The sequence below is a fragment of the Anser cygnoides genome, chromosome 5, assembly GCF_040182565.1.
Source record: "Anser cygnoides isolate HZ-2024a breed goose chromosome 5, Taihu_goose_T2T_genome, whole genome shotgun sequence".
NCBI lineage: Eukaryota > Metazoa > Chordata > Aves > Anseriformes > Anatidae > Anser > Anser cygnoides.
In genome coordinates this window covers 64422916-64444803 of record NC_089877.1, presented here as the reverse complement: position 1 = coordinate 64444803, position 21888 = coordinate 64422916, and positions in this window count along the sequence as shown.

The following is a 21888-nucleotide window of genomic DNA, read 5'->3' as shown; positions in this document are numbered from 1 at the left end:
AGTAGGTGGAAAATTATTCATCAAAAGTAGCTGGCAGTTGTTTTCAAATAACAAATGAGCACACGCAAGTTATCAAACCTGTGAGGCAGCTGTGTCCAAAAAAACAAAAGAGCATGCAGAAGTTCTCTGATCAGAACGGACCCTGGGAAACCATTGCAATAAGTCATTCAAATGCATACAAGGGTTGCTCCGTGTTATTAAGTGTGTGCGGTGTGTAGCATATCCAGCCAGCAACCAGTGGTTGGAGCCCAAGCTCCAGCATCACTGTCACGCTATGCGTAATTTAAAGACTTTTCACACTTTCAATGTTATGCGGCGGTTCGGAGCCCCCGCATTTGTGCTTTTGAGCCAGATTCAGTGCTGTGTGATTTACTGGGCTTAGCCACTGAGACACTAACTCAGGATCTCAGAGCAGCAGTGCATGTCATGCCGTGTTTTGTGTCCAGGAATGCGAGTGTGAGGCAAAAGAGGGCTACAAAGCCCAGGTGTCTGCATCTGGTTTGGGACAGGATTCCTGTTCAGCCAACTCTGTGCAAAGCACTAGGTCCTCAGGCACCAAAGAGATCGTTTAGTACAAGCACTACATGGCAGAAGGAAAGAAAACCCTTCTTGGGGGACTTCTTTAAAGACCATATTGAAGATTAATCCATCCTTTTTCAAGGGAGAAGAGAAATGGATTCCCTGGACCTGAAGATTTAGCTTTGCTTCCACACAGCCAGGCAAAGCTTTATTTAAGCAATAAAACATGGCCAGTGTTTGTGCCTTTAGCACTTAATCCATCACTCAGGGGAACCTCTTCCCTGTAAAGACCAGCTCTGAACCTCCCCAGAAAGCAGCACTGGATAAGCAACCTCCATACTCAGAAGGTTTCATCCCCATGCATTGGGACACTTTTCCTGGGGAGAGCAAAATACAGCTTTGAATCAAATGCACTCCTTGTGCCCAAAAATGGCTAAGAGCATTTAAAGACAAAAATAACATTTATAAAGTTAAAATAAATAAATAAACCTATACAAATGACTCCTGCTTGTCTGGACTTTTAACAGAGAGCTGCTGTCATGGTGTTCATTTGTTTCCTTGCTTCCAGAGGAGAGCAAGGTAGATTAGAGACACAAAGTGGAGGTGACTGTTGAGACTGAACAGCAGGAAAACAATTTTCTATCCTTCCAAACCTTCCTAAACATAACCCTTGAGATCTCCCTTCAGTTGCCATTCATGTCAATGTGATGTGGGGAAGGTTGAGCAGGTTTAGGGACCTCTCCTGATCGAGGGCAGTTATGGAGTCCCAAATCTCCTTCCCTGCTTTCTAACTTTCCCATGTTCAAGGTAAGCTGCACCAACATGAAGCTTCCCAGTGATTCCCCCCAGTGCCCAGAGCAACTGTACCTCTAGTAAAAGGAAAAAGCAGCTGCCTTCCCTTCTCCCAAGTGGAGAAAAATCACCCTATTTCTGCTGTGTTAGAGACCAGGACCTCTGAATTATCCTACAGCAGCGGAACAATTAGCTAAACCAACACAGGCAGCAGGAGGTTTGTCATATTACAAACATCGCTCCAACAGCTAATGAAATGACTGCAAATGCAAAATTTTTCCATGATCTGAAAACTACAGCTGCATGAACCCGTACATAGAGAATCTATATATAAAAGGCCTGAAGCAGATTAATAATGCAAGAATTTGCCTACTAACAGAGCACAATATATATATATATATAAAATAAAACATTGAAATATGAACCCTGGCACAATCTGAGAGAGCTATTAAGTGGCAAGTTCATCCAGCCCTATTTCTGACCTTCCTTCTCTGCCTACCGGCCAGAGAAACCTGCGCAGTCATGCAGGAAAGGGCTGTATCCAGGTTAAAAACAAGGGCTTGTCTACACAAAGGAGCCATCCCGAGACAGCAAGGATATGAAGCTAAAACACAAAATTATTGCAGCTCATTTTGCCAAGCAACAGGCTAACGCCTCCCCGCCCGCGCAGCACGCAGACGCGTTATGCGTTACCTGGGATTAGTCACTGCAAGCAGAGCAGGAGCTCTTCGTCCGGGCGGTGTGCTCGGATATAGAACATTACCCAAGACTGATGGAAGACAATTCCCTGTCCTGAACGTGTTGATGGCCTAATATGTCACACAAGCTCTCCTTTCGAGCAACCTCGTGGAGTTTCCCTTATCCGCGCTGACACATCCATAATGGCCCTGTTCTGCTAGAAAAGCCATCAGAGGAAGGAGGTTGAGCCCGGGGTGTTTTACAGCCGGCAGAAGGCGAAGCCACAGCTCAGTTACACCAGGTGAGATGAGCTATCACCTCTCCCTGGCTCCTCCGTCCCTGCTCATGCTAGCAGGATCCACAAAATTAAAGGGGATAAAGAGAAGCAGCCGCTGCTTGTGAACCCCTTTTGCAGCCAGAAGCACCACGCAGACAACTTATCCGCTTCCTCCTGCAGCCGAATTCGGATCTGCGCATCATTAGCAGTTTCCTCTCATCCTGGAAGAGGGAATCAGATATTGTCTTCAATTTTCTAACACTTGCAATCACTGTGTGTGTCCCACACGTACTGGCTCATCCGCTGGCCCGGCAGCCTGGTATTGCAAGTGCTGGCATGCCCTTCGACGGTGCAGCAGAGGTCCACCTTCTAAACCAATAAACCCAAGAAAGGAGGTTTTCCTTAGGCACAAGTAGCATTGAAGTGCTGCAGGACTGCTCTGAGGGAAGTGGGAGCTCCAACACTAAGTTTTTTCTCACCCAATCTGTCATTGATCAGGATCAGTCCAGGATATTTTCTTGGAACATGGCGACGGGTCAGGGACCTCTCTTCTTTCTGCCAGGGGCAGATTTCACTGTGTTCTGCACTATAAACTGTATTTCACGTACTTCTACATTGCTGTCCCACCAATCCAGCTCAGGACATCCCCTCCTCTACAGCTATGACAGCTCAGGTACTGTGGCTGTGCCGTGGGAGCCAGCCTACGTGACTGCCTCACACTCTGGGTCTTTTCTTCAAAGCTGTGACCTTGCTGGCCAACCCAGCCCTTCTGCAGGACCTTGTATTTCTCCTTAAAAAAGATTGACCTGTTTTTCAGACCATTTCTCTCATTTTTCTTATCCATATAGTCTATCCCTGTACAGTCTATCCCTATATATATCCCTATAACATATGCCTCTAGCATAGGTTTATAATGCATGGAGTTAAGCCTTTCTATTTCTTCATCTTGCTTCAAAATTTCTCAGAGCTACCAGACCCAGGGGAGGCCTCTTGGGACCTCCAGTTACTACATTCACCCCGCTTGATAGTGAAACATCAGTAAGGAAACTGAGGACCCACTTTGAGGCAATCTCCACCCACCTCACAACTAGCTTTGCCCCATTGTCTACCACAAGACTTCTTCAATCTTCCTGAATATCAAATTATTTAATACCTTCAGAATAGGACACAGAGGGAAAAGGCTGTGCCCCCCACCTCCTCACCCCATCAATTTAGTTTTCTTTCATCATAAATATGATCTGTTCTTATTTAAAATGACTTTGACATGAAATGTTTATTTTCTCTCAATGTGCTGCCTTCAAAAGCTTTAAAAACACAATTTCCACTTTTATTACATTGCCTCCCTTCATAATTCCCGCGGAGATGGAAAATACCCAGGATTAGCACTTTCCTGACTGTTTGTGTGGGAGGAGAGGGTCTGCATGAAGCCATGAAACCTCCTTGGCAGCAGGATGGGGAGATCACACTTGAGTTCATTTGGCCCTGGGGCCACAGCAGGAGGAAAACTGAGGAGCCGAAGGATTGTTCTTCCTCCCAGCCCTCAGGTACTCCAATCCTGTACAGGTGTCCGGGCTGATCCCATCTGCAGAGCTCAGAAACCAAAGGAAAGGGTGCTCAGGTTATGAAACCACGGAGCTCCTGAAGATAAAATAACCACTAGGTCTGTCCAAGAGACGATCAAAATTATTGCATTCGACTGAGCTCAGTGGCCACTTCTGTACTGGGAGAACGTGTTTGCTGTGCTCCCCCTGAGCTCCCCCAGCCCAAAGAGCCCCCACTACGAGCTAGCGGGGCCAAAAAGAGAAGAGGAGGACCCCAGGCCATCCGAGGTCAGTCCTTGCTGCTCTCTCCTCCACCCTTCCCCACCTGCTCTCTTTTGCCTACGAAGTGGTCTTGCAGCACAGAAAATGAATTTAGTGCCATGACAGAAAACGCTATTTATTAATTTCTGCATCTGTGCTCTTATCATATTGAGTTACTTATTTTTAGGACACTTCTGATTCTCCTGCAGGGCAGGTAGATTATTATTATCTCCATATGTAATTGCAGCAAATGCTCATTCATCAATACGATGCTGGACAGAAATTTCCTGATGAAGCCCTGTTTTAGATGGCACCTGGGATTCTGAACGACTGTGGGACAAACCTAATTAACCCCTTTGCAAGCAGGACCCACATGCTTTAAAACTGAAAATCACTTTTTTAGATAAGAACATTTTAATGGTGGAAGCTTGCAAGTTGTGATGAAAGACCCAAACACAACCCTCGTCCACATCTTGATGCCGTTATAGGAAGCAAAGCTTGGCATACACATTTAATATTTTTAAGTCAGAGAGTTGACCAGTGCTGCTAGAAAATACCAGATGGGGTAGGTTTGAACCTGAAAGCTATTTGATGACGCTGAAAACACACACAGGAGTCTTATGTTGGTTTGGTAAGTATGGGATGTCTGGAAGTGTTGTGTGTGTCACATGCAACTGGAGATTTTGGGGCCACGGCAGTAACAGAGGCTGATGTTCCTGCAGCAGGCACACGTCTGAGGTTTTTCCTCTCTTGCCCTCTTTGTTTCCACATTAGTGCATGCTGGCTCCTGCTGCTTGTCCTCCCCACACGTGGCTGGTCCCCGGTTCACAGCCAAAGCCCCCGCTGATGCTCCTGGCCAGGTCTTGGCCTGGTCTACCGCTGCCCAGGCTCCTTCCAGACATCCCAGGGATGCTCCAGGCCACAATACCTTCAGTATAATAAATCCATTTTGGGTTTGTGGCCAAGACAAGGAGCATTTTCACCCCAGTCTGCATGGTACAAAGAAGAAAGTTCTTCTGCACCCATTTTGCACGCCGAAGGCAGACACCCCAACGTGTGCAAGCTTGCACAAGAAGCCTGCGACAACCAGGCTCTGTGCTCAGCCCTGACAGCTGCCTCCTGCTTTTACCACATGATGGCCCACCTTCTCCAGGGGAAAGCGCACGATAAACACAGGTTTCTTTCAAAACCAAAGACCTTTTGCCTCAGTCATTTAACAAACTGGCAGCTAAATGCAGTCACACACATCAGGGCGTAAGTGGTTTACTGTTGTTACAGCTGGTTTTCAGCAAACAAAGTACACTTCATTATAGCCAAAAAGGAAAATGAAGCTGTGTTAGAAAAGCAACCAAATGTTTGCTTGATTTTCTTTAAAGAACAGTCATTGTGGCCGAGCAGTAATTTCTTATCCAGCTAATGATCCCTATTTTTGGCCACAAGCTTGCCTGTCTCCCATCAGATGGAGACAGGATTTAACTTGCAGCAGAGCAAAAGTCCAATTGCCACTTTAGAGCTGCTATTAAAAAGGGATATGTATTCCAGCACAGTGTCAGCCAGTTAGTGAAGTTGTGTTGCATTTTGTATGAGCAGAAGGCAGTTTCACAGTGGTTCGTGTTCAACAGTGCTATAGGCAGCGTTGAGATGCTTGGGCCATACACAGAGACTCTCCAGTCACGTCTATCGCAGTGCTAAATCAACCACAAAGAAGGCAAAAAAGCTGCAAGTATTAAGGATCAGAGTTAGGAATCAGTAACAAAAACAAACAGGCTCATGGGTTTGAGGAATATTTTTGGGGATTTGATTAATTGACTATAATAAGAGGGAAATTGAGACATAGGGAGTAAAGGGAAGGAACCATATCTGTGGAAGAATTAAAGTGCCACTGCAGGACTCAGAGACAGAGCTGAACTGCTCAGACACGTTGTCCCCATCTGGACACTGACAGGGGCTGCTGGTTGTGGTGGTGAAGGCAAGCACAACTTTGGAAGACAGAGAGCAATGGCACTGCAAGGAGATGAGTCCGAATTCACCCACGTAGCATAAACAAGCCCAGGTTCAGAATATATGCATCAGTTCCCAACAAGAGCAGTAGGAACTGGAGTTTTATGCAGTTTACTCTTTTGACACAATCACACAATGATTCATTTAGTGTGCATTACCTAATACAAATTACTGCAAAGTTCTGATTCATTGATCTAGACAAAGAAATGAAAGAGCTGAGCCGTAGGAAGAGATGTACAGTCATTTGTCCTCTGCAGAGCAGTGACATTAGTGTACCCATTAGGTATAGATGTAGAAAATAAAAGTGATGGACAGACGAGGGTGAAGAAAGAGCTCCAAGCAACACATTAATTGCAAGCCCTAGCAAAATACAGGTCATTGTTAGTGCACAAAAGCTATCAATCTGGACGAGCTGGTATAAATCAATGTTGTGTCATTGATTTCAATGGAGATGTGGCATCTCTGGCCAGCTGGCTGAGAGCATGGCGAGTCTGCACCTTTCAGGGGTCTTCTTCAGCTGACAAAACAGGGTAAGCAGAGAAGTGAAAGTGCTTTGCCCAGATCCCAAACTCAGCCACAAGCCTGAATCCTGGCAGCAGCAGCACATCTTTACTGGGGTAAGTCTTCAGGACCAGAGCAAGAGAAGACGGAGATCCAGGGGAGCAGAGGAGAGCAGTCAGTGCCTAGTGCTGGACCTCTGAAACGCCAGCGCCCAGACCTCTCGAAAGAAATGGAGTTGGAATAAGAAAGACATTAGAAAGCGTGTGATGTTCCTCGTTCTGCCGAGCAGGAACCCTCCCTACCTTGCCTCTGCAGAACACGTGATTCATCACCAGCATGTTTTCTCTACCTTCACACCCTCTTGTATTTCCAAAAAATAATATTTTAATGCAACCTTTACGATTTTAATCAGAGTGGAAATTTCACATAGGCCATCCCAAGGGCTGTTAACAAAGGTTCGAGAAAGAAAAGAAGGATAGACTCCCTTGTCAAAGGGCCTGGCTGTTTGCTCCTGTTTTCTCCTAAGACACATAGAGCTGTCAGGACTGTGACCTTCTCAACAGACTGGTGATTCCTAATGACTGCAGTGTGAGCAGCAAAGCTGAAGGAGTGATGGATAGGCCGTGTCACAGATTTTAAAGTGTTCTTCATTTTTATTGGAGGACGGGGGTCAGATCAATACACCTCTGTAGTCCATTCTCCTCGTGATTTCAAAGGGTTTCAATTGAAACTCACAACAGACAGCTGTAAAAGCACAAGCTAAATACACTTGGAGAAACAGGTTACTTACCCATACACTCATGGAAGCCAAGCACCAAAATAAGGTGTCACAGTGATGGAGTGTGTGCAAGACAGTTTTCATTCGCCTTGAAGAACGCCCTTCAGAAAAACACTAATACTCCCATGATCACTGAAGTTGAGCACTTCTGTTTCTCTTGGCCTTCTCTCCGTGTTAAGGAAATAACTATGAAAAACAACCCAAGCAAGGAAGCTAATAATTATACCATCGCAGGGTATTGATTGTTTCTATCTGTGGAAGGAACCACAATGAGCTGCAGTAGCTCTCCGAATGAGGTACTGCTTAGGTCTTAGGAGGGGAGCCGGCTGGGGTTTCCATGTCCTTCTCCACATTCTCAGGAAATGATGCATCAGAAGTTAGTGAAACACTGCTGTAAGTTAATAACAGGGTCTTCTCCACACCCCACTACTGTCTCGTTCCACTCAATAAAGAAAAAGAGCAGAAAATATAAGGACAAAAACAGCAGCTGTCAGATGTTCCTGAGACACCATAATTATGAAAATATTATTTCGTGTTTTGCAATAGTATTTTCCACAAGAGAGACACTTGCTCAGAGCTTTAAAGTCTCATCATATTACAAGAATTTGTGATCGTGATGCACTCCAGTAGATAGATGAATAAATACAACCCTCCATAACTTTACATCTTAAATATCTTTCTTGGCTCCTCTCTTATGTAGCTATGGAACATTAGAAGGGGAGCATCATTACACACAGAAAAGCACCTACACAACACAGCCATTTGTGCTGTGCCTCTTCCTTATCATTTCTCTTTTGTGACATCCAGAGATGTCTGTTAGGCACAGAAAACACTATCCTCCATTACCCAACAAATGAAAATACCAATGACTTTTAAATTACAACCAGAACACAGGGAAGAGTCAGAAAAAGCTTGTTTAGGCTAGCTGACAGCCCATTTGTCCTTCTCCAAATACGCCACGCTGCCCACACGGAGCACAGGAAGGCAAATAACAGACTAATGGCACCTAAAAAACATGCGGGACTGGTGCACACCACGGGTGCAGTGCTCTGAAGGAGAGACCTGAAATCCCCCTGAACTGGGGGCCTCCACCCGACCTGAGGGCCAGGCAACGTGGTCCATGTGCCAACACCACACCACTGCATCCAGGCGTCCTGGATCTGCAACAGGGCCTGAATAAATAAACCTCAGTTTGCTAGGCCAGAAAAGGAGGCTGATGGCAGATGCAATGAAGATATTTGGACAAGGACACATCTACGTGGCCACGGACTGGCAGTCCACAAGCCAGTGGGATGCAAACAAAATCATTCCTGAGGATCACCCCCAAACCTCCAAAAGCAGATTCAAAACTGATATTCCACAAGAAACTGTCCAGAAAGGGCAGGGGGGCACCCCGGGGCCAGCTGCTCCTCTTGGTTGTGGGTGCATCCACAGATGGAGCCCAGGTGGAGCCTCTTCTCATCAGCTGTGCCAGGCCTATTTGTGGCAAGAGGCAAAAATGGCAAGATAATGAGAGGAGCACAATTAGAAATAATTAGACGAGTGGGAAATCCGTTCCCAGCCAATTAATGGTAAGAGACAAGGACTGCACGATAAAAAGTCAAGGCCATATTTAACTGTTCTCAGCTCATCCTGCTTCCAGTAGCAAGAAAGCGAAGGAACAAATTGTTTTTTCATTAAAAATAATTGGATAATAAGTATCGTAGCAGCCGTGGGAACCCGAGAGAGGAATTGGACTCACATTCCTCTGGACAGCACAAAAAATTGTCCTGAAGTGGCTCTTTCCACAGCACGGGGAAGGGGTGCTTGGAGCAGAGGGATTCCTGCACCTACCCCTGCCCACAGCTGCCTGCAGAAGGTGGGCACAGGTCCCACAGCGATGGGAAGTTGACCCTACTGGCTTGTGTAATAAAGCTGTAAAAAGATGGCCAGCCTGGTGGCAAAATACTCACATCGATCACATCCCTGGGAACTGTGCAAACATATGTTTGGTGAAAGACTCCTGCAGCGTGGAAATTTCTTCAGGCTTTTTTATGGGAGTTGCATCCATCCGTTCGGTGCCCAGCACAGCCTCGTGGATTGCCAGGTGTCCGATCACACGAAAAAAAAAAAAAACTCTGGTATCATTGGGTAAAGCTGCCTCAAAATGGCTTGACGTGGGTGTCTGCATGGCATTCATCATCACAACAGAAGAAGCCAATGTTTTTGTCAAAGTACCCAAGCATCTCACTGGATAATTCACAAGTGGAAACAGAGACCAAATTCATCAAATAAATTGTCTATGAGGGACAGTTTCCCCTGAGCATGGGTAGGAAAAGTTGCTGGAAACGGAATAAACTGTTCGCATCTCACTTTAAGATGTGACACGTGAGCTGACAACACTGTGATTTATGGAGAAACAAGGCTTATTTAGGGACAGATCGGTACACAGGAGCTGTGCCAGCAGAGGTGAAAGCAAGGGACTCGGCTCTGCTCATCATCAAATTGCAAGGGCTAATATTTTGTAAGTCCAAGAGATAGGCAATGACCTTCCCCTTCAGAGTCTAAAATTGTTTCTGGGTTGAGCCTTTTAAAAACAAAAGGTATATTTTCATCCGAGTACAAAATGTCCAAGATCTTATCTACAACCTAGTAATTCACTGGGAGAAAACTTGGGTGAAAAGATTTAAGAGCACTGCTTGCCATGTACGAGCCTGCGCTTACAAATACTCATTTAGGAGCTCAGAGTTCACCTTGACCTAGAATATATAACAACGATAACAAGACATTAAATACAAGGCTGCTCCAGCACACAATGCAGCATGTTTCTCCCTTGGATGAGTGTGTTGAATAAAGATACGTCAAACCATCCCACTTACATGACATATTCCTGAAAATTATGGCTGTTTCCTGAATTCGCTAACTTCTCCTCCAAGCTAAGGCTGTGCCATGAATATGGATCTGGTGAGATCTGACCTGAGGGACCAGACTTTTCTGGGATAACAGAGGGGACAAGATGCCCACGAGAATGTTAGCAGTGCGATCGCCTCATATATTTTGTGCCAACCTGTTGTATTAACCAGCAGTTTCTTCGCCCGTGTGGGTTATTCCCAGCTGTGGACACGGTACCTCGACATCACTGAGGCAAAGAAACCACATCAAGCAGTCGGGTTCCTCACGGGGCTCTGTGTCCCTCTGGCCTGGAAATACTCCAGCCTAGGTGTGTGGTGGTGAGCTATGATTTTAGTGTCAGTGCCAGAGGAGAGCCTCAGGGTGGGAAATTTTCCTCAGGTCACAAATCCCAGCTGAGGGTTCTTCCAGCTACGGAGCTTCAGATTTGTCTTGGCTAAGGCTATTTGGAACAGGAGGAACATTTAGATGCCATAAAACTTCCCTAGAGGAAACATGATCCTGAGCACCTACACAGCTGGGCATCACCTTCACACCGTACAGCGCTGGACTAGCACTGGCACCGGCCTCCTAGCGAGGTGGTTGGTGCCCCACGCCTGTCAGTGTTCAGATGTTTGGACAATGTCGTCATTACTATGCACTAATTTTTGGTTAGCGCTGAAGAGGTCAGGCAGTTGGACTAGATGATCTTTGAGGGTCCCTTCACACTGAACTATTCTGTTCTGTTCTATTCTATTCTATTTTACCCTAAAAATGCTGTCCTGCCTGGCTGAAGCACAGTTCTGCAGCAGATGCAGGTGTCTCAGGTGGCCTTTAAGGAGGGAAGGAGAGGAGCATTGAAGCAGCCTCTGGCTCCTCAGGGGTGGGAGTCAAAAATCCTGTTGCTGGCTCTTTATGTTTGTCTGCTGTTGCAAAACTCGCAGTATGAATTTAAAACTTCATGTTAGCCCCAAATCTGCTTGCTGCGGCGGTGGTGATCCCAGCCTCCCCCCTGTCCTGTTCTCTGCAGCTTCAGTTCTTCTTCTTCTGCCCAAGAAACATTATGGTAGGACAGGCGTAAATCTTGTTCTTGCTTCAGAGAGGGGATTTCTCTTTGAGCTGGAGCCTGCGAAGCACTACGTCAGGGTGGATGGCAAGATATCAACGCTGGTACGTCAACATTGTGGTGGAAGAGTGATGGAGGAGTTGACACTGTCACACACCATGATGGGTCAGGGCGGGGTGGTTCAAAATCAGTGGGGAAATATATATATATATATATATATATCACAGACAATGAGCAGCGTATATAAACTAGAGAATGTCATGGTGCTCCTGGTAAGATGGGGAGGTTGTGTGGCATCTCAAAGTGCCGGGGACAGAAAATAGATTTGGCCATAGGACATTGTGCCACCAGGTAGTTAATGTGCTTTGTGGCCCCAGAGTTTGGTGGCAGGCTCCCACGGTGGCCTGTCCTGGGACATTTATGGGATACACTCCTGCAAGGTGCTCTTTCTTTGTCCTGTCCAGACCCCAGTACTCTTTTTCCACCTCTCAAGTGAGAGGAGGATGGAAGATCTCACACTCAGATATTTACAAACTTTCTGGGAAACTGTATCACTGTTTCTGGTTCCTTAATCACTTAAGTAGTGACAAGAGTTAATGGTCCCTGATGCTTTCCTAGCAAATGTTCCTTGACATGCCATTTTCTGCACATCTCAATGATAGATGGGGAGCAAGAAGTCACTTTATGACAACCCTTCTCAATTATTTAATAAGTCAGATGCTAATAACTTGGGGGAGTCCACTAGAGAAGTAATAGAATAAATGCAGTTTCCCTTTTATTCTGCAAATAGCTAGAGAGGAAAGTGGATTGTCCTCTTTCCGATTGCCTGCCAGGTGGGGCACTGGGACGGTGGCTTTCTGTATTCCTGTCTCCATAGTTCTGGTAGTTTTTTGAACCACAAGTAGTTTTTTGAACCACAAGTGAAAGCAGTAAATGAAAATAAGGATGCTTATGTACAGCAGTGTCACCACTTCTTGCATTGCAAACATACATGCTTATGCATGTTAGAGAAAGTAGGCTGCGATTTATGCTGCTCTCGGTCCCATACATCTGTAGCATCCCTCCCTATCTCTTGAAAGGAACACCAAGCTGAGCATGCCAAATGCAGAGAACATAAATCTGAGTGCAAGGGAAAGCCACTTGCACAAAGCCAAGGACACTTCAGCTGGCTCCTGATGCCAGCCCCAAAGCCAGTTGCTGCCCAGCCTTCCTCTGCCTATTTAGGAAATAGGAGCAGGAGCTGGGAATGCTAAATGGTTAATCCAGACTGTTTGTTGAAGATATGTCTCCACAAATGTTATACCATCTGGTGCTCTGTGCAAGCTGGAGGAGTGGGTGCTGTATTTTCATAACAATACGCCCTTCTACTCTCGCTGATTAATAACATGAAGCTATTTTGTCTTTGTTCTTTTGTATTTTAAAATATTTGTATGAAGTCTTCTCAATGTGAAATCCAGTAATTATCTTAAGAGCTGAGTCAATAGGTTCTTTGGGCAGAGAAATTACACATTCAACTGAACAGTAAAAAGCTCAATGGGAAGCATCTCCACACCAGCCCCAAGATCACTGAAGTCCTTTTCCACCCTGGTTCTATTATTCCCATGAGCCTTTTACCAGATGCTGTCTGGGAGTAAGAGGGGCTGAATGCAATCATTGAGGAGCTGCTACAGGAAAAGTATTGCACGGCTGGCTCGCCTCCACCTGAAGTCACGGGATGCTGGGTTACACCACCCCAATGCCCACCCTAAGGCCAGGGTCACATCAGAGCAAGGTGGGTGCACTGCCTGCAGCCCCCGCCTTGAATCTGCTCCAGGAGGGACAGTGGAGACCCACAGCCCTGCACCTCCTGCCCTGACATCCCCTTTTCCATTCAACTGGGGTGAGCTGCTGCAAAGCCTGGGGCAGGAAGGGAGGTGAAAATGTCTGCCTTGAGCCTCCTCCATGGGGTGGTGGCCATGGACTTGCTCTCCCATGAAAGGGACATTTAGGGAACAACACAGGGGGACAAGCTTCGAAGCAAACAACGTGCATGCTCCCAAGTCAGGAGAAGTCCATAGTCCACCAGCGGTCCCCAAGCCTGCACAGGAACAAAAGCTCCTGAATTATCTATTTGTTTATTTATTTATTAAAAAATAAAAAAGGGGGAAAAAAAAGGTTAAAAATAAAAGGTCATTCCTAATATGAACTGAACTGAGAGCCAATCTATGTAATGCTGTATGTTTGCAAGTGTGCTAATGCCAGCCCCTCTTTAGCTATCAATAAATCCGAAACAGAGATTTAAACCTAACCGCAGACACTCTGCTGTCAAAGGCACAGTCCTTCTTTTATTTAACATTGGGAAGATCCAACTCATCCAGGCAGAACCTTTCTGGTTCCAGAAATGAGCAGCTTGTGAACAGGGAGCATGGTTAAAAATGTGCAACCGGAAGGGAGATGATTTAAATAGTGCAGTTTGTAATGGATGCAGTTAATATGCAATTTCTCATCAAGATAAAGTCCCTAGAAAACTTTTTTTTTCCCCCCTGCAGGAAGCTTTATGACACCAAGCAGCTCCAGTTCTGTGCTGGAAGACCCAGTGAAATGCTTCCACCCTTCCACGTGGTGCCCATCGTATTTAAAGCAGTGGGAGGAAATCACGACAGCACAGCACATCCAGCATCGGGTTTGGTTGATTTCTGTCCCCAAAAACGCCCCTACCTGCCTCCCAGCAGCCACCTGCAGAACTTTCCCCTCATTTCAGAGTTTGGCTTCCCTTCTCCCTCTTTTACCTGCTGTGTCCATGACAAAGTTCCCAAGTACAAACGAAGTGACCCCAATCGAGCAATAAAGAAACAAATCCTGCACCAGCTATTTCCTATCTGACAGTTGGTATGCGAATGCTTCACTGGCTTTACTGTTTAGCCATGAAACCTTCATCATAAGTGTCATTTGGCTTTAACTTTGCAATAAGGTAATTATAGCATCATGCTTATTAAAAACAGACTCCATCACAGCCGACGTTGACTGATGTTGGTTGGAGTTCGAACTTGACAGCCAAGTAGGATGAGCAAGTGCATCGGGGTGCTAACGACGTTATATTGCAAATGCTGTTTATTTTCTGTCAGCTCTAAACTATGCAGTAAATAACACATTATAAAAAAAGGAGATCCAGAAATAACATTAGGTTAAAATGGAACCATCAATTATCCCCCTTCTTCAGCGGTTGGAAGATTTCTTTCCCTTTTTTTTTTTCTTAATTTTTCTTTTTTTATCTTGAAGCATTTGTGCAGGGTTTTTTTCTTTATTCATTAATTGCTTTCTTCTGACTCCTCTGTTCTGCTTCAGTGCCCATAAATCAATGTAAAAAAGATAAAATGCTACTATTATGAAATGAGTGTAAAACAGTATTTAAATAAATTTCCTTTCGCACACAGAGCCAAATATTTCTCTCCACCTTGGCTCCCAAAACATCCGCTCCTGCTGAGAATGAGCCCAGTTTTCCTACCCCAAAGCAGACCTGGGCTCTTAAAACCCTCCCGGAGCAGTGTGCCAGAGGGCAAGCCCCCAGTCCTGTGAGCCATTTTCTCTTAGCACCCACAAAGGAGACTGCAGCACCCGCTTTCACCAACACCAAATACTCAACATACAGCGATGGTCACAGCTCCTTCACCCACCCCTGCAGCTGCACGCAGCAGTGCTGGCACGGTCTGCCTGGCAGCCCAAAATATTCCTTATTGGAAAAGTGGGCATTTCCAAAAATCAGCTCTTTCCCAGGAGGGTGTTTGGAGCTGGAGTTTTTTTTGTGATTTTAAATTATGAGTTTTTCACTTTTTAACAGTTCCCATCTGGGAGAAGCTGGGGCATGAGCAGGGGGACTAAGAAGGAGCAGTGAAACACCTTCCCTTCTTCCCCAGGCATCCAGAAAGAGAAAAATGAAGCTAATTAAAAAAAAAAAAAATCAAACTTGGTATTTGTTCTCAGAGTTTCATACGAAAGCGTTTGAAGGCTTTGCAAATTAAATCAGGCGGGGTGGGGGGCCCTATTTGGGCAGTGGGACAGAAGTTGGTTTTAGTGAGACTGAGCCAGAAAATTTGCATTTTACAGGACCAGTGCTGGAAGCATGGGACAGCTTTATGAAGATCTTAGAACAAGTATGAGATTTCCCAGCTGTCCCCCTCTGAGGGACAGAGGCTGGTGTTGCGTGGAGACCCATGGTTTGGGGTGGCTTCTGAAGATCAACGTCCACCTCTCAGACAGAGGAACTGAGTTCCGTGGACTGTCTTCAACACAACCAGGAGCACTTTGTACACTCCTCTCAACTGGGTTAAAGGGTTGTAACACTGGCAAAGAAACACCAGGAAAAACGCACTTGTCACTGGAGCGAGCTCTGCATGGAAATCCTTGCAAGTGCTGGGATGAGCAGTGGGCATTTTCACCCATCTGAATGTCTTTGGAACCTCACTGATGCCACTAATATTTTATTTAAGCAAAAGCATTTCACTAACACTGGCATGCCCTATTCCACCACTGCCAAAATGATTTGATTTCTCCTAAGTATTTAATTTTTTTTAATATTAAATTTTAATTTTTGAAAAATTAAATACATTTTCTAAGGAAAAAAATAATCCAATTTGAAATAAATAATTCTGTCCCCTAAAGCATCCCTAAAACAGATGGGTTCCTGGAACTTGTGCCAAAAAGCTTAATTTTTACTCCATTTCATTTCAGAATGGAATTATTTAAAGCAGCAGAATTTCTTGGAAAACAGTTTTGTCATTGCCAGCCTAGTGTAAACTAAGTGCCAGCTGATCGCAGTGTCATTTATAGACCCAATCCCTGCCCCTTGAAGATCTCTCCCGCTTGTAGATCAAGATCAAAGGGCCAAGGGTGCTAAATATTCATCACGAAGAGTTTATTCGCATGGGAAGTACAGCCCAGCAAGTATTCAACATTACCCAGCAGCTTTCTTCAAGATAAAACAATCGTGGGGTGAGGAGGGGAATTCTTTGCTGTTAACAATACAGTGCAGAAAGGTCAAGAAGAAATCCAGCTGCAAATTACCCAAGTGACCATGGAATGTGCCCTCTTCGAGTCCCCATTCCTGCGAGTGGCTCGCCATCCTCCCCCTCCGCTCGCTCTGTTATTTAAGATGAATCCAGGCAAAGTTAATGTCGAGCTCTCTGACCTTTTGGGGCAGGAGATGGGGAATAGTTAGGCTGGTGTCTGACACGCAGTCAGCTCTAATCAGAATAAATTACTGCTTCTCATCTGAAGCATTCTTCTGGCAGCTTCTAAGGGCCAGGTATTATTTTAATTCAGCTTAATTTGCCACGGACAGAACATGGGATGAGAGAGGTGTCAGATCATCTCAAAGCTCACTCTGCACTCACGGGTTTCATGGCCACGACACCAGGCACAAGGCTTGGTCCCAATAAGTGCGAAAGGGTTTTCATTGAAAATCCGTTTTGGGGAAACTTTTGTTGTTTCTCAGAAAACTGTTAGCTTTAAAACCTACTTCTTACAAAAGTGCTTTTGAAGATATATTTTTCTTAATGTTAGAAACATCTCAAAGTACTAATTGATGAAGGAAATTATTTTGAAATTTTTATCCCATTAAAGTAGGTCAAGTTAAGACTTGGAAACCAAATACAGGAGCTCTTCAGCTGTCTCTGTATTGATTCTTTCATGAAATACTTCAACATAAAACATAGAGGATACTCTAGAATTTGTTGTTTCAATGCATCTCAGCAGCCAGTGAAGCAGAGCACTCAGCTGCTCGTGTGATTTCCCATGATAGACCATGTCCTATCTGGGCAATCCTGACTCACCATCAAGAGAAGTAGTACAAACAGGAAAAAAATGTTTTGGGTTTTTTTTCTGAAATAATTTTCAAAATGATGTTTTATACTTTTTTTTTTTGTGGGGAGATTAAGCCTGATTTCATTTCAGCTCAGAACTGGAACAGCTGTTGGGTTGTCGGCATCTCATGTGACATAGAAATACAGACACATGAGTCCTGACCAAAATCCAAGCTACCTGTTAGCAAAAACATCCCTAAAACCACCTACTCTGAAAGGTGACTCCAGAAAATGGTTTATTTCTCATTCAGCTCACACAGGAACATAACATACTCCTCGCAACACCAGGGAGTTGTTTTGTTGGTCCATCAGAGCCACTAACCAAAAGGATGCCTGGGCTGAGTCTTCTTCATTCTTGACAATTCCTCTCCCACATGCCTTTTTTTTTTTTTTTAATTTCTGACAGCCCCAAAATTGGATCCACCACATCATCTCTCCATCCTCTTTATGTAAAGTTGCTTAAAAACTTTGCTCATTTTTCCTCATAGAGAAATGATAAAATACCAATCACTGAAAGCAGCACGCACAATTGTGCAATCTACTCCTCCTTGTCTTCAGAGACACTTAACATCTATGAATTCTTAACCAGGAGCTAACTCTTCATTCATCAAATTCATCAATCATTTCAGTTGATACAAAATATTTTACACGAGTATATTTCCATATTCTCTCTGACTGAATTATTTTAAGAAATTATTTGAGCTGCCTACTAATGCCTTTCTTTTAAGGAAGAAAATCCCACCACTTGTAAGAAAAGTCCTTTTCCTTCCTGAATTAGACTACGCTGGATTATTTCTGGAGCTGCACTGCTAAAGGAGACATGCAGCCCAGTCAGAGCATCGCTCAGATAATTGCAGAAGGGCCATCTCAAAGGCACGCAGGAGTCCACATCCCACCCATGTGGATATCACCTATTAAAAATCTCCATTCACCTTTCCTTTCCACTATCCTGTTACACACCCTTTCAAAGCTGTTATGATAACCTCCAGCCTGGGACCAAAATCTGTGTATGCTCTTACGCAAGCAGTTTACATCTCCTACAGGCCATTAGTTTCTGTATATTTAACTTGAAAACCACCCCGTCATTTGGATCCAATTCCGTTCATTAAAATCTCATTTCACCTTCAAAACTGCCAAAACTTCTTGCAGTGGAGACCTGGGATCCTTCCCATCACTGATCAGAATTTACAGAAGTACTGCAAAACCTTCTTCCACTAGGGTTGTAAAGCAGTAATTCAGTATTTCTACCCAACTTGTATTTAAAAATATGGAAGCGATTGAGAATGTTTTCAAACTCCTACTTCAAATATTTGAAAGTAATATTCATAGATCATCTCCCTTTTCTCTCATGCAATTACGTTAGCACTGTCTAGGGAATATTCTTGATCTATCGTGTTTTAGATCATGAGAATTTCTATATAACTGCTGTTGTTTGCATTTATTCATCAAAAGAATAGAGTTCAGAAAGTGTTTATATTTTCTCCTTGTTAACTCTGGCCTTAAAGAATACATCTGAAATTCCTTTTTCTGCAGGCAATAATGCCACATATCTTCCACTGTCCCCATCACCTGTCCGCTCTGCGAGGTGATTAACTCTATGATCACTATAAAAATGTTTTATTTAGTGGATAATTGTAAGTACTGGTATCTACCGTTTCTAAATCTCTTGCTTTATTATCCTTGTTCAAGAAGGTCTTAATATTTAAGTGATTTACTGATCACTTAAAATGCCAGCCTACCCATTAGAAGGTACATTTCACTATGCATTGCCTAATTTTATAGTACATTATTTCTTTATAAACAGACACATTACTCTGAAGCATTAATTAAACCTCTTTGCCCATTATGAACTCCATTTGGAAGACAACAACGTAACCAACGGCTCGTCCTGATGGATGGGTCTGAGACTCCACTTTTGGCTCACACCAAAGAGCTTCCCGAAGAGTGGTGCTACCGGGGAACATTACGCCATGGAAAGCAGTGATTTGTGGAAAGAAAGTTTAATGAATAATACATGGCATTTGCACTTCAGCAACCCAGTTTGCTAAACTATTTTGCATCAATAACCCGGTACTAAAAGGCTCTGTTTATTATTGCAAGCCTCTAAGGCTTTTTGAAATAGAATTACATCAGCCACATTTATAATACTTAAAGTTTGAAGCAAACTGCAGCTTGTTACATCACTGGAGAGAGTCCTCTCCCAGAAACGTCTTCTGAACACATCTCTAGAGAAACTTTGAGGCTTTTCATGTTTCCAGCACACAAGACGTTTAGTGCAAAGTTGGACAGGAGTGGTCCATCCACCATCTCCTTACTTTTTTCTCCTGGATTGGAAGTCCTCAGGGCACTAACACTCAGGATGAAGGAAGACTACCCCAGAAAGCCATCAGTAAGCACAGCCTGTCTCCTCATTAGGCCTTCTACATGAGATTAATTCAACCTTCCCTTCCCCTCCCCTCCTAGCACCATCACCCCTGTTACCACCAACACCCACAGAGTTTCTTGCAACACAGGTACCCATCCCACAGGCTCAGCCCATTTCCAACATCTGTGGGCTCCCAAGCCTGGAGGCAATCCCAGACTTCATGCCTTACTGCTCCCAACAGCACAATGCCATCTTGCCCTGGAGCATCCCCCCTTCTGATCTTCTCCAAGAGAGATAGCCTGATTTAGGAGATGGCCTGCAAAGAAATAAAAATCCAGTTCTCATTACTGGCTCTTGGGTGTTTCAGTCTTTACATATTTTCTTCTCAGGTGTGCATATCCTGAGTTATTTTCTCGGACAGCCCCCTCCTGCATCACTTCAGAGGCCACGACAGCCACTGCACGATTCGAGCATTCAGGACAGCATCGTGCCCTGCTGCATCTTAACATCCCCATTAGGAAGTCAACATTTACCTACAGTAACACTGCAGGTGTATGCACGGTTTTTCCCTATATTTAGGACGGGAAATAACCATGGTTTCTCAGGTACCACTGTGTGGAGCTGACTGGGAAATGATTTAATGGTGCCCATTAGAACTGAAAAAAGCCAAAAAGCTATTAAAGGTTGTAGGAGAAGTGCTGTCACAGCTGGAGGACTCTTGGCTGAGCTGAACCAAAGGCCACCCCATAGGGACTCGATTTATGACGAGCACAGATAATGCCAGGAACAGCCGCACATGCACCAGAGGCAGAGCAAAGCTTGACTTTGACTCATTGGAAACTCAACCACCGCGCTGGGCACCTCACCCTGTGCCCGCAGAAAGCAGCCCAGAGGGCTCCCAGTTAGCAAAGCCACCTCTCAGCTACACCCAGAGGTCCATGCAGACCTGGAGGAAACACAAAATGCATTAAAAGACGAAGGCAATGCAAGCGGGCTGGCAGCTCACGTTGCTTGCCAGCTATCGGCGTGCTCCAGAAGAAACGAGCTGACAGAGAAGGATGTGCTGGCAGGGCTTGATGCAGACCTCAGAGGAGGTGGCTGAACTTCTTCTCACAGATTTACGTCTCGCACACGGACAGTGGGCAGAAGCACGTGCATGGAGCGCACAGAAGCCATCCCACCGCCTTCCCCACCATCCTCACTGCCCTGGGTCTGGGTGCGGGATCACCATCTGACGGGTATTCACAAATGAACCCTCTTAACACGGAAATCCCCCCAGGGGCAAAGGGAACTCATTTGGATTCAACAGGAGAGCTATGAGAACAGCTGCAGAAAGCGATGGCTCGGGAGGGAGCTGGAGGCTTGGAACAGAGATAACGCCGGGGGACATTCGTCTTCTGGCGATGAGAGGAAGACACAGGGGAGCAGCGCCAGGCTTCTGCAGAGGTGGACAGAGCTGCTCCAGTGCTCCCCAGCCCTCCCACAACACCCCAACTGGTCAGACCCACACCAACCAGTCCTACCAGCACCCCAAGGCTTCCTCCAACCTCCCAGTGTGTACAACCATGTCAAAACAATCCAAGTGGAATAAAGCTCCCCTCTTTTTTTCAGGCTTTATGTTTACAATGCAGAAAAAAACTCCACAAATTGCAGCCCTCTTTCATCAGTTACATAATTACTCTGCTGCTGCTGATTAGCAACCGACTGTAAGCATAACTTTTATCCCAGAAGCCGTCCCCTGTTCGGAGCAGGGCTGAAGGCACAACTCAGCACCACACTGGCGCTCAGACCGGGGCGCTGAGCAGCCCTGCGGACACATCAGCTGGCTGCTGCTCTTCCCATATTCAGAAGCTGTTACAGGGGCGAGCCAAGAGAAACACAGAGCGATGTTCGATAGAAAATTAGGAGGAAAAGCAAACGCTTCGGAAAAACCCACTCAGCTGCACAAAAAAGCTTACCTGGGCCAAACAGTGACAAATTGCTCTCCCCACTGTCAGACCTGGAGACCTTTTCAGCAGAGATAGAGGAACACGCTGAGAAATGCCAAGTTACGCTCAGCAGAAAGATCTGGGACTGATGCAATTAAATCCCTAAAGGTCTAAGGGTAAACACAGCCGCAGTAATGAAGGGGGACATCGGACTCCAGATAATTAAATGTTCGTTTTGGTGCCAAGGGGATCAGAGTCCAGAAGCAGAAACCAGGATCCTGCCTGCAGCCAGCAAAGGGAAGGGCAGTGGGGAATGGAGCAAAGCGATGGCGAGGACGGGGCCAGCCTCACCCCCAAAACACCCGGCTCCAAGAGGCACCACAGGGAACGGAGGGCAGGTGGGAGGAGGTCTGCAGGGACCTCACGCCATGGAGCAGGAGCAATGTTTGAGGGGAAACGACAGAAATACCACAAAA